General features: G+C 41.1%; 1 long non-coding RNA gene across 3 annotated transcripts; it reads right to left on the bottom strand.

The window, feature by feature from the left end:
* Nucleotides 1-347: 347 nt before the first annotated feature.
* LOC121707855 lies at nucleotides 348-1661 on the bottom strand. 3 transcript variants are annotated; one of them, XR_006031422.1, is made up of 4 exons: nucleotides 1477-1661; nucleotides 951-1391; nucleotides 766-853; nucleotides 348-648 (listed from the first exon to the last, which is right to left on the bottom strand). It is a non-coding gene; the product is annotated as an uncharacterized LOC121707855 (long non-coding RNA). The 3 variants fall into 3 exon arrangements; XR_006031423.1 differs by having other exon boundaries at nucleotides 951-1145; nucleotides 1253-1661; XR_006031421.1 differs by having other exon boundaries at nucleotides 951-1661.
* Between the last annotated feature and the right edge of the window lie 10150 nt (nucleotides 1662-11811).

Consider the following 11811-nt stretch of genomic DNA (forward strand, 5'->3'; position numbering starts at 1 on the left):
ACAACAAGTTCTTCTGAAAGAAGATAACACTATGAAAAAAATAACCCCAAGCACACAATTTAACTTACAATACTGATCTGATTTAATGCAGGGAATTCCAGTAATGACTCCCTGGTAGAGTGACTCTGGATAAACTCCATTCTTTCGTGTGTTGTCCTTTTCATTTTATCCTTTAAGATTAATGTTTGATGTTTGACAATGTTTAATGTTTGGATGGACTTTCTTACACTCCTCCTTCATTTTTGCAATATGCTTCCCAACACTATATGGATCTTCCTGTGAATATTTTCCAAATGTTATTGTACATTAATGAATTCCTAAAGCTAAACACACCTAGGTCACACTTTACTTAAAGGTATCTATTAAATATATGGATAACATACACATGCACAAACACACACAACTGTTTTGATTACAAGTTATTGTTATTACCTTGTCATGTTGAAAAACTGCATTTGGTACTACGTCTTCAATCACATCCTGGAAAGCAGGCGTCTGGTCTGCCACTTGGCTTGTAAGAGCCTGACTTGCCTGTATTGTTTTAAACTTTTCCCCCCCATGTTTTGCTCTGTAGTATTCAATGTCGGGATTGGTCAGTGGGATTCGCTCTTTTTTAAACTTGTTTTTAAGCATTCCCAACCAACTGTCCTGTGTAAAAAGAATACAACGTAAATAGACCAATGATGCCTACTGATATGGTGGAGGGGTAACTGCCCACAGTTAGTATCGTATATGCCTGTGAGTATATTAAACTACTGTACTTACATAACCTTGTCCTGTTCGATCACGTAGAAAAGGGTACTTTGTCACAAGAGAACCACAAATGCCATTATATTGTTTACTACTTGGGTACCTTTGAAAATTACAATTAACAGAGTGTCATGCATGCAAATAGGCACGATTGCAAATGAAGCACAGTGAACAGGAGAAATGAATCAGGTTAAACTTACCATGTATACAAACAAATTGAGTCAAAGAGGACTTGTATAATTTGCGACCTCCATTTTGATCTGTATGCTGGAGTATGGAAGTCTGGACTCTCCTCTGAGAGTTCTTTCCTCAGGAGAGGCGGAAAAGCAGGAAGTTGAAAACTATATACACTATTATTTAAGTTCAATTCAAAATGTGGTCTTTCCTGTGGAGAGCTGAAACATAATTCATGGTTAGTTTAACGGGCCTATGAATCTCATAATCAAATGTCCAATCTTTTTTATGTGAAATAACTTCTCATTCATGGGCAAGACCTACTGACCTTACAGTGACTGTATGTGATTTCCCTTTTAATTTATCAAGTAACTTAGTAAACTGAACTTGAGTTTTAATGAGGGGGAGTAATTTGTCTATCATCCTCTCACTCAAGGAGAGGAGAGTCTCGCCATCGATTAGATTCTCTGCAAAAGACAGAAGATCAAAGCATGAAAAATATTCATTTATGCACATTCAAAATATGATCATACCACTAATAATTTCAACAACCTTTATATACAGTGTCGAACAGCAATAGTCATTCTTCCATCTGAATTGCAATAAGCATCTACACCATGGACAGCTAGTTCTTCGCCAGGCAACATAACTTCCCAGTCAGGCTCTTCCTCCACAACATAGCAGTGTAGGTGGCAATTGAAACTGGAACGCCGTAAGATTTTTCCACACAGACACCAAATGCCTCCAAAAATGTGGTGGATTTTCATAAACACTGGAATGTCCTCAGCATGCGCAATTCCGATAACAACACAGCTGCCAATCTTGTATGCTACTGTATCCACAGTGATGGACCTGGTTTTAATGACATGCTCAAAAGTAACATTCTCTCCCAGTCTGAACTGCAAAACTCTAGCGAGGGATCTTGGAAGTGCACTCAGGGGTACATCTCGGGTATCGGAAGTTAGCAAGAATTTTTCCCCCAAACAGCTATCTGCTTGTTCCCAGCACTGTCGCATCTGATGTCTCTTCGCAAGTGTTTTGGCAATATTCTTAAAATTACAGCTTGTGCGTGCTATATAGGTCTAACCCAGGGGTTCCCAAACTTTTCCACAACAAGGCCCCCCACTACCACTAGGTTCTGGCCAAGGACCCCCTTAATGTGTTATTAAACCTATCGGCAATACTACGGCAAATGTAAAAATACATTAACCTAATCCTACACTAGTAATAATTATTTTAGCCACAAGCATTTCGCGATGGAGCATACAGTGTGTAAAAATTGCATTTGGGGTTTTCTGCTATATGAAAGCTATCACTCTACTATTATTCCCAGTCATTATCATGGAAAATATAATATTCAGATATGCGACAAATTATAATGCCATTGTATAACAGCCTCATAGTAATAGGTATATTTTAATTATTTTTTTTTTAATGTATTTATTTATTGCTTTTATTTTTCCTTCCAACTTGCTGAGGCCCCCCCTGGCACCCCCTCGCGGCCCCCACTTTGAAAACCACTGGTCTAACCTACAATGCACGATAGATGTGGTAATGCGACCATGAATTTTTTCAATATTACTGACACATTCATGCGCTTAACAAAAGCACTCAGTGTCTGGCAAGTTAGTTAGAATGTTGGCATATAATGGAAAGAAATAGTTCTACAAACAAGTCAATTTTAGAGATAAACAGAACAGAGAGAATCTCGACAATATATTTTTTCTGCCACAATGCAGACACCACAAAACGTTTGTCTTAACAGGCAGGAGTACATAGCCTAACTTGTCGTAATGATCGAATCACTCCCACTCAGATGTTTCACCCAGATCCCTAAAATAACCCAAGAATCATGGATCTTTAGTGACCATTCATTTGAGTCAGTTGAGACTTATCACTAAAGACATCAAGACCTATGACTCAAGAGATCAAATCTACCCTGTTTTTTATGATCAAAAAAGTCTGACTGAGGCTAGGCTGTTTTAATTTTCAGTCATGTTTTTGTGGGACAGGTCTACAGAGAGCGACAGAGAGGTTCCCCTAGGAACTTTTAAATTCAGTGGAGTTCCTCAAGGATCTGCCTCCTATACTGAGAAATGTCCTTGGTTCCTCCAAGAACCTCTAAGAGCATTGAGGAACAATTGAGTTCTTACAGGAACCACTAGGTTCTTGGAGTAGCATAAAGGTTCCTCGAAGAACTACTCAATTTTTACAGTGTATCATCGGCATATTTAAGTAGGCTAAAATGATTATCACAGATCTGCAATTCATTTATATACATGGAGAATAATACTGGGGATAGAACACAGCCTTGAGGCACTCCAGTGTTTAAAATGACCTCATCAGACATGGTACCCTGTACAGAGACTTTTTGAGGACGATCAGTTAAAAAGTCCTTAATCCAGAACACAAGGTGTCCATTTGTGTCCAGTTTTGTTAGTCGTTTTAAAAGAATGTCAGTCTTGACCGTATTAAAAGCTGAGCTGAAATCAATAAATAAGATTCTAGCGTAGGCCTCTGGGTGTTGGATGTGCTTGCTAACCATGTGAAGGAGAGTTAGAGTGGCATCCTCAGTACCTCTTTGTGCCTTATACGCAAACTGAAGATTGTCTAGCAGATGGGAGTTTGCTAGACGACCCAGTACTACCCTTTCCATACATATAGAATGCTGGTGAGAGCAATTGGTCTGTAGTCATTGAGTAAGACAGGGTGGGACTTTTTAGGCACTGGGATTATTGTAGTTTTCTTCCATGAAAGCGGGACTGTGTGTGTATCAAGCAGAGTCTGAAATAGCCTAGTGAAAACACCTTTAAGTTGGTAAGTGCACCCAGCTAGGGCCCTCCCCCTAAGACCGTCCGGGCCCGGTGCTTTGAAAGGGTTAATCCTGGCAAGACAAGATAACAGAAAATGTCCCCCTTGTACCCTGGCCCCCTAAGAAGACCACCTGGAAAGTGGCCTGCAGATGACTTGAATGTGACCCCTGCAGTTTAGGCTAGGTGTTGTGGTGCTCTAAGCGATGTTACGCGGTTAAACATTTTTTGTCACATACAGCAAACATCACCTCACCATCCGCTAGCTGCCTGTGCACTGAACACACTGTCAAAAAACGGTCTCTGTGGACAGCCCAGGCTCCAAAAACGGCACCAAAAACAACCTGGTCCAGCTTGGACCATAAAAAAAAAATGTTCCAGCCAATCACCGACGAGATGCCTGTTTAGGAGTGTTTCGGGGAAGGGAGTAGTGACTATAATACAGTAATAATAATAATAATAAGCTTTATTTGTATAGCACCTTTCATACACAGAATGCAGCTCAAAGTGCTTTACATTTGGAGCATGTAACACAATAATAGAGAAGAGTCAGTCATTATCAGTCATTCCTCTTTCTTGCTGTGGCCATATCAGAAATGCTTAGCAGTATATATATAGGCTTTGCTAACAAATGCTTAGGCTAACAAATGCTTAGGCCTCGCTTAGGACTCTAAGCGGTTTGCCTTGGTATGTTCTTAGTATGTGTATGATTATATGACTATATACAGACGTTTAAGGAACACAACATTACATTACATTACATTACATTACATTACATTTGGCTGACGCTTTTTTAACCAAAGCGACTAACAACATGGTAAACAGTAAGTTTTAGAACAATTCTCACAATTTTAGGACAGTTTAAAAAAAACACATTAGAGTACAGTAAGAATAAGTGCGTCGGTGAGTGCTGTATTTTAACAGTTACTTGTCAGTTTAACGGCTGGTGAGTGCTAGGATCAGTAAGACTTGTTGTAAGTGTTGCTCTGAGAGTAGATGTTCTCTAAAGAGCTGGGTCTTCAGGAGTTTTTTGAAAGTGGAAAAGGATGTCCCTGCCCTTGTAGGAACTGGCAGTGTGTTCCACCAACGAGGAACAACAGATGAGAAAAGTTTGGATTGGCTTGAGCGTACCGGTGGTAGAGCTAGACGTCGTTCGTCAGAGGAGCGACCAGAAGACTGGCAGCCTTAACCCCTTACAAACACGCCATGTGGCAACTGTGGCAAGGAAAAACTCCCATATTCCAGAAAGAAACCTTGAGCAGAACCTGACTTAATAGGGGGAGCCATCCACTTCTGGCTGGCTGCAGCTCTAATGGCAGCAGTCAAATGTAGAACTATGTACCGCGGTACAAAATATGACCGCCGCTCAGTCCTGTACATCTATTCCGCGAAAATAAATCATATTAATGAATTTGTCTCCATTTTCTACTCCATCCCCCACTCTTGAAACTTTTGTGTATGCTTGTTTGGAATGTGTGTTTGCGGGCCGCACACAAAGTAGCCTACTGGCGCTGCAAAGGTGAATAGATTTGTAGCACTTGCCAAAAAATGTGTAGCATTGTTATAAAACCTTTAAAATATCTAAACAATCACAAGTAGGGCAGTTCTTCACTAACCTGACCCTAGCCAGATGAATTTCGCTCCGCCTAGCTCCACTCATCCATCTGGAACCGATCCATTGAAGTGTTGCTTCAGAAGGCTGGGCCTAATCAAAAAATGCTTGCATATGATTGAATAAGCCACTTGTCCGTCATCTATTGACGTGCTACTTCAACCACTCAAATCGAAGCCAACCCGTGACGCTAATAACAGTCTCACAGTCGCTTCTACGCTATGTCACATCTATGAAACTCCCGCCCTGCGTCCTGATTGGCTATACCATAAAATCGGTTGCAGAAATCACTCTCAATGGAAGAGGTCCCAGATGGATGTGAGTGAAGCTAGGCGGAGCTAAGCGGAACGAAATTCATCTGGCTAGGGTCAGGTTAGTTCTTCACAGTCCATTCATTGCAACTGGACTGATGAAAGGTACACCTGTAGGCTACATTGTATTTGGGAAAAGCAGAAGGTAGCAGCATAATGTATTTATTTTATTTATTTATAATTAAACAAAACAATCCCTGTCAGTTCCATGCAGTTTTCAACAGCTATCAAGAAGAGAGGTCATGTCATGGATTTTTGTAAATGTTTCTTCTTCTACATATGCATAAGTTTAGTCATCTAGTTCATATGATATTCAGCTTTATTGTTAATGCACAAATTAAATACCAGTAGTCTAAAACAAAATGCCATTTTACCCAGTGGTACAAATAACTGACATGTCCAAAAGGGCCTTCATGAAATGCGTTGCTAGACTGTTCATACACGTTTTAACGGATCAAGTTGAAGAGCTACTGTCCGTTATTGTTTGTGCAAATAATATGCTGATTCATGTTCCCTTGCATTTTGCAACTATGAGGTCCATGACGTGACTGTTGAAAAACGTGACTGTTAACAAACTATAAGCTATATAAGGTAGGCCCTATGCTAGGCCTATTACACAACATAAATTGTCGCTAGGCTACGCTGGCGACCCAAATAAAATCTCCTTCGGGAACAAATGGCTTACAGTATCAAGCGGACTTAAGCTGCCACCTCTTGGCGAAAAGTTAATAGTTTTGCTATCAGTAGTACATTTCACGCAGCTGTGTGAATCACGGAAAGCGACACTTCTGAATGGAACCCAACCGTACAGTAGGCTAGCTCAAGGTCTGTCATAGTCTCAAAGGCAGCCATAATGAAAGCGTTATCATTGTTTGGATACTTTACACACACACACACGTTTTTTAATCGCATAGACTACTACTACCAAGCTGGAATCAAAGCACATCGACTCCCCTCTCACACCCTAAACACGCACTTCGAACAAACAAAAAACGTCTCAGTCTCACGGAATAGCCATAGGCAAAACTGTATCTGACCGGTGTAACGTTGGTACTAAATCATCCATCGCAAAGAATGATTTTTGTAGCACGTGCAACAAATATGTGTAGGTACAGCCCTGCCCTGGATACATCTCTCAACATGTGCTCTAAAACATTTGGTTTAAATGGAGATGTAGATCACGGGTGCGTTAATAAATCTACATTGCGGCGAGTTGACAAAAATTATTCACTTTGACGAATTTATGTAGTTTCAGTCCTAGTTACTTTACTTTGAGCCATGCTCTTCCTTACTTGAATCACCTTTGAAAATAGAGGATTGAAGTAGCCTATTAGGGGTTTGCACCGACGTCACGTAACTATGGTAACCCAGCACGCGCGGCCATATTGGCGATACTCAGTGAATGAAGTACAATGGAGTATTATGCACTTTGGATATCTTACGTGATTGTAGCCGTGTCTAAACAACAGAAAAGCTCATCAAAATGCGTCTAAAATGCAAAGGCATATAGGGCAGGACTTGAACCACAAGAAAAGGCGCGATATTTCGAGAAATTACGGATTATTGGCAGCGCAGATCCATATGAGTTGGGTGAGGGAGACGAAGTACCAAGTTCAACCACAAGCGCCCCCTTCCTCTGATAACTTCTGGCATTATTGTCCCTTCTCCCTGGTTTTTTAATAACTTTTGGAAGTCGATACCTACACCAGATGTTTTTCTCAGTCTGACCTATTGGTACAACCTAAAACACGGCAATAATTAACCATTTTCCTTGACGATGTTAGGGATTTACTTCAGTGCCTAATGCTTTCTAATGAGGCGAGTATCTCCAATATGGCGATGTCCAGATCTGATGACACGCCGTGCAAACCCCTAATATGGGTGTTTGAGAATGAACGTTGACTCAGATGCTTTTTGAGACTTTGAGCTAAATGTCCCAGCCCGTGTTTAGGATGCATCATAGACAGGTTATCTTTCAGGTAGCCTATATATTTTCCATTAGACAACCATCTAGGCTATTGATATAACTAAAAACCAAGCATGTCTGATAAACATTCTCAGATTTATTTCGGCTTCAAGAAGAAATGGGAATTACATGTCATGCAGAAATCATCCTACCCTTATTAGACATTTTCTGCGGTAAACTACAGTCTTGTCCTTGTAGGAAGCTGTCTTTCTAGTTAGGGAAAGTTAGGCTTTTTTTTCGCCAATCTGCAAAAAAATTTCTTATCAATAGCTTTTTTTACTATGTGTTCCTATAGGTGTCTAGTAACACCTCCCAATTTATCCACGGCCAAATCCTCGGGGAAACACCTGGAGAGCCCATCAAGTTTGGGATGCCCAGAGGGACTGGGCGAAAATAATGAAAATATTTTGTTGACCAATATTAGCTTTTGAGATGTCTAACTAGGGGTTTTTAGGGGTGCTGAATCTATCCCAGCCATTAGTTTTGAGTAAAAATGACTCCAAGTCCATAAAAAATCCATAACAAGTGGTTTTATTGAACAATTACAAAACAAAACTTTCTTAATCAGTTTAAAATTTAACAAACCTCATCCCTCAACTCCCCTGCACTTCCTCACTCTTGTTATCTTCTGGCTGGTTGATGTTCTGGCAAGAGTTACCATGACAGTTCCAACAATAGGGCTGTAACAATACACCAACCTCACGATTCGGTTTGTATCACGATTTTTGACCCACGGTTCGATACGAATCTCGATTTTTCTTTTTTTTTGGGGGGGGGGGGCTAGACATTTTATTAAATAACATTTTAATAGTCTCCCTTAGAACACCAGAAGATTACAATATATCTTTTATTTTATATTCTTTATATTTTTCTGAATTACTGATATTTATGACAGCACACTTTATGCAGATTAGCCTATAGCCTAGGCCTACTATTTTTTTATTACAACTCTACCTCTTTAATTCAGCTGTCTGGTTGAAGCCTGGAAATGTTGTAAACAAAGTTGCATAGTTGGCTAGCTTAGCCTATCATAGTCTACTGATTGGACTGTTCAGTTTCCCCATGTGTGTTTAAGTTTCAAGATAATACTTGTTCTCCTTGGGACAGGCCCTTTTGGGAAACGTTGGTATTGAGATGATCAGTCAACTTCAATGCAAGAGCTTTAAACAAATATGTGCAGCAATGATAGCTAATTAATAGTAATTTAGCTAGTCGTCTTTTATGCGTGCTTGCTTTCACGATTGTGAATGTTTTATTTAAGTCGCGCGTGTTCATTGAGCAGGAGAGGGAGGGAGCGCGAGAGAGAGCGGGGCAAGGAGAGGGGTTTACTTCTATACTGTTTGGTAAAGTTGCACACATAGTCTACAATGAAAGTAAGGAGAGGTATGAAATTATTATTTATTTATTTGTTTTTGGACAACGTAGGCTACCGATAACTAAAGCGGGAGATGTGGGTTGCTTTTGCGGCCGCGTAAGCTGCAAAGCAGTGCGTGAAACACTAGAAAGGGTGTGTCGCGATTCTGCCTTTTCACACCGCGACACAGTATCGTGGATATGAATGTCGCGATTTCGGGTTCGAATCGTATATCGTTACAGCCCTATCCAACAAGCAGAAATACACTTGACTCCTTGCTTTTTACAGCAGCACCTGAGAGTGTCACAGACGCCTGCACAGTTGCAGCTGACAAACTTCATAAGGTAGTCTGGTGCAATGGGATCTGGTGTGACTGGTGCATAATCATGTTCTCCTTGTTTCTATCCACACTCAAGGACATCTAGTGATGGATTTTGTAGCAGTAGCCAATCTCTGGTCTGGAGATATGCCCGCAGAGAGTGCTATACTGCACCTCCTGTAGTTGGAGGTAGTTTCTAAGGCTTGACACTAGTTATGTTGTCCTCATGAGTTTTACATGTTGCTCGCTGTCCACCCTCAACGTTTGACACTCTTTTCTCTATCTATCTATCTCTCTCACACACGTTTATGCCCATTGACTCTCTCACAAACACATTCACAACCACTCACACACACATCTATGCACATTGACTCTCTCACAAACACATTCACAACCACCCACACCCACACAAACACATATGCACACACTTACAAATAAAGTTCCTACCTTCACTGATACTGTCTCTCTCTTTCTCTCTCTCTCTCTCACACACACACACGCACAAATACACACACATGCAAAATGTCCTTTCTCACACACAGCATGTTGAGACAAAACTATCTGTGATTATAATACCAGTGTGTTACACGCAAAGTGTGTGTGTGTGTGTGAGAGAGAGAGAGTCCAATGCGGAGAGTGGATGGTGATCAACAAAATGTAAAACTCATGAGGATTAACTGAGTTAATATTTTAGTAAATATTTTATTATATCTTTTCATGGGACAACACTGAAGAAATAACACTTTGCTACAATGTAAAGTAGTGAGTGTACAGCTTGTATAACAGTGTACATGCGCTGTCCCCTCAAAATAACTCAACACACAGCCATTAATGTCTAAACCGCTGGCACCAAAAGTGAGTACACCCCTAAGTGAAAATGTCCAAATTGTGCCTAAAGTGTTAATGTTTTGTGTGGCCACCATTATTTTCCAGCAGTGCCTTAACCAACTTGGCCATGGAATTCACCAGCTTCACAGGTTGCCACTGGAATCCTCTTCCACTCCATGGCGACATCATGGAGCTGGTGGATGTTAGAGACCTTGCACTCCTCCACCTTCCATTTGAGGATGCCCCACAGATGCTCAATAGGGTTTAGGTCTGGAATAATGTTTGGCCAGTCCATCACCTTTACCCTCAGCTTCTTTAGCGAGGCAGTGGTCGTCTTGGAGGTGTGTTTGGGGTCGTTATCATTCTGGAATACTGCCCTACGGCCCAGTTTCCGAGGGAGGGGATCATGTTCTGCTTCAGTATGTCACAGTACATGTTGGCATTCGTGGTTCCCTCAATGAACTGTAGCTCCCCAGTGCAGCACTAATGCAGCCCCAGACCATGACACTCCCACCACCATTCTTGACTGTAGGCAAGACACACTTGTCTTTGTACTCCTCACCTGGTTCCCGCCACACACACTTGACACCATCTGTATCAAATAAGTTTATCTTGGTCTCATCAGACCACAGGACATGGTTACAGTTATCCATGTCCTTAGTCTCCTTGTCTTCAGCAAACTGTTTGCAGGCTTTCTTGTGCATCATCTTTAGAAGAGGCTTCCATCTGGGACGACAGCCATGCAGACCAATTTGATACAGTGTGCGGTGTATGATCTGAGCACTGACAGACTGACCCCCACCCCTTCAACCTCTGCAGCAATGCTGGCATCACTCATACATCTATTTTCCAAAGACAACATCTGGATATGATGCTGAGCATGTGCACTTAACTTCTTTGGTCAGCCATGGCGAAGCCTGTTCTGAGTGGAACCTGTCCTGTTAAACCGCTGTATGGTCTTGGCCACCGTGCTGCATCTCAGCTTCAGGGTGTTGGCAATCTTCTTATATCCTAGTTATCTTTATGTAGAGCAACAATTATTTTTTTCAGAACCTCAGAGAGTTCTTTGCCATGAGGTGCCATGTTGAATTTCCAGTGACCAGTATGAGAGTGTGAGAGCGATAACACCACATTTAACACACCTGCTCCCCATTCACACCTGAGAACTTGTAACACTAACGAGTCACATGACACCGGGAAGGAAAAATGGCTAATTGGGCCCAATTTGGACATTTTCACTTTCACTTCAGGGGTGTACTCACAAGCGGTTTAGACATTAATGGCTGCTTGTTGTGTTATTTTGAGGGGACAGTACATTGTTATACAAGCTGTACACTGACTACTTTACATTCTAGCAAAGTGTCATCTCTTCAGTGTTGTCCCATGAAAAGATATAATAACATATTTACAAAAATATTAACTCAGTTAATCCTCATGAGTTTTACATTTTGTTGATTACCGTCCTTACTCCGCATTGGACTCTCTCTCTCTCTCTCTCACACACACACACACACTTCGCGTGTAATACACTGGTATTATAATCACAGATAGTTTTGTCTCAACATGGTGTGTGTGAGAAAGGACATTTTGCATGTGTGTGTATTTGTGCGTGTGTGTGAGAGAGAGACAGAGACAGAGAGAGACAGTATCAGTGAAGGTGTGAACTTTATTTGAAAGTGTGTGCATA

This window comes from Alosa sapidissima, chromosome 4, assembly GCF_018492685.1.
Source record: "Alosa sapidissima isolate fAloSap1 chromosome 4, fAloSap1.pri, whole genome shotgun sequence".
In the NCBI taxonomy this organism is placed as follows: Eukaryota; Metazoa; Chordata; class Actinopteri; order Clupeiformes; family Clupeidae; genus Alosa; species Alosa sapidissima.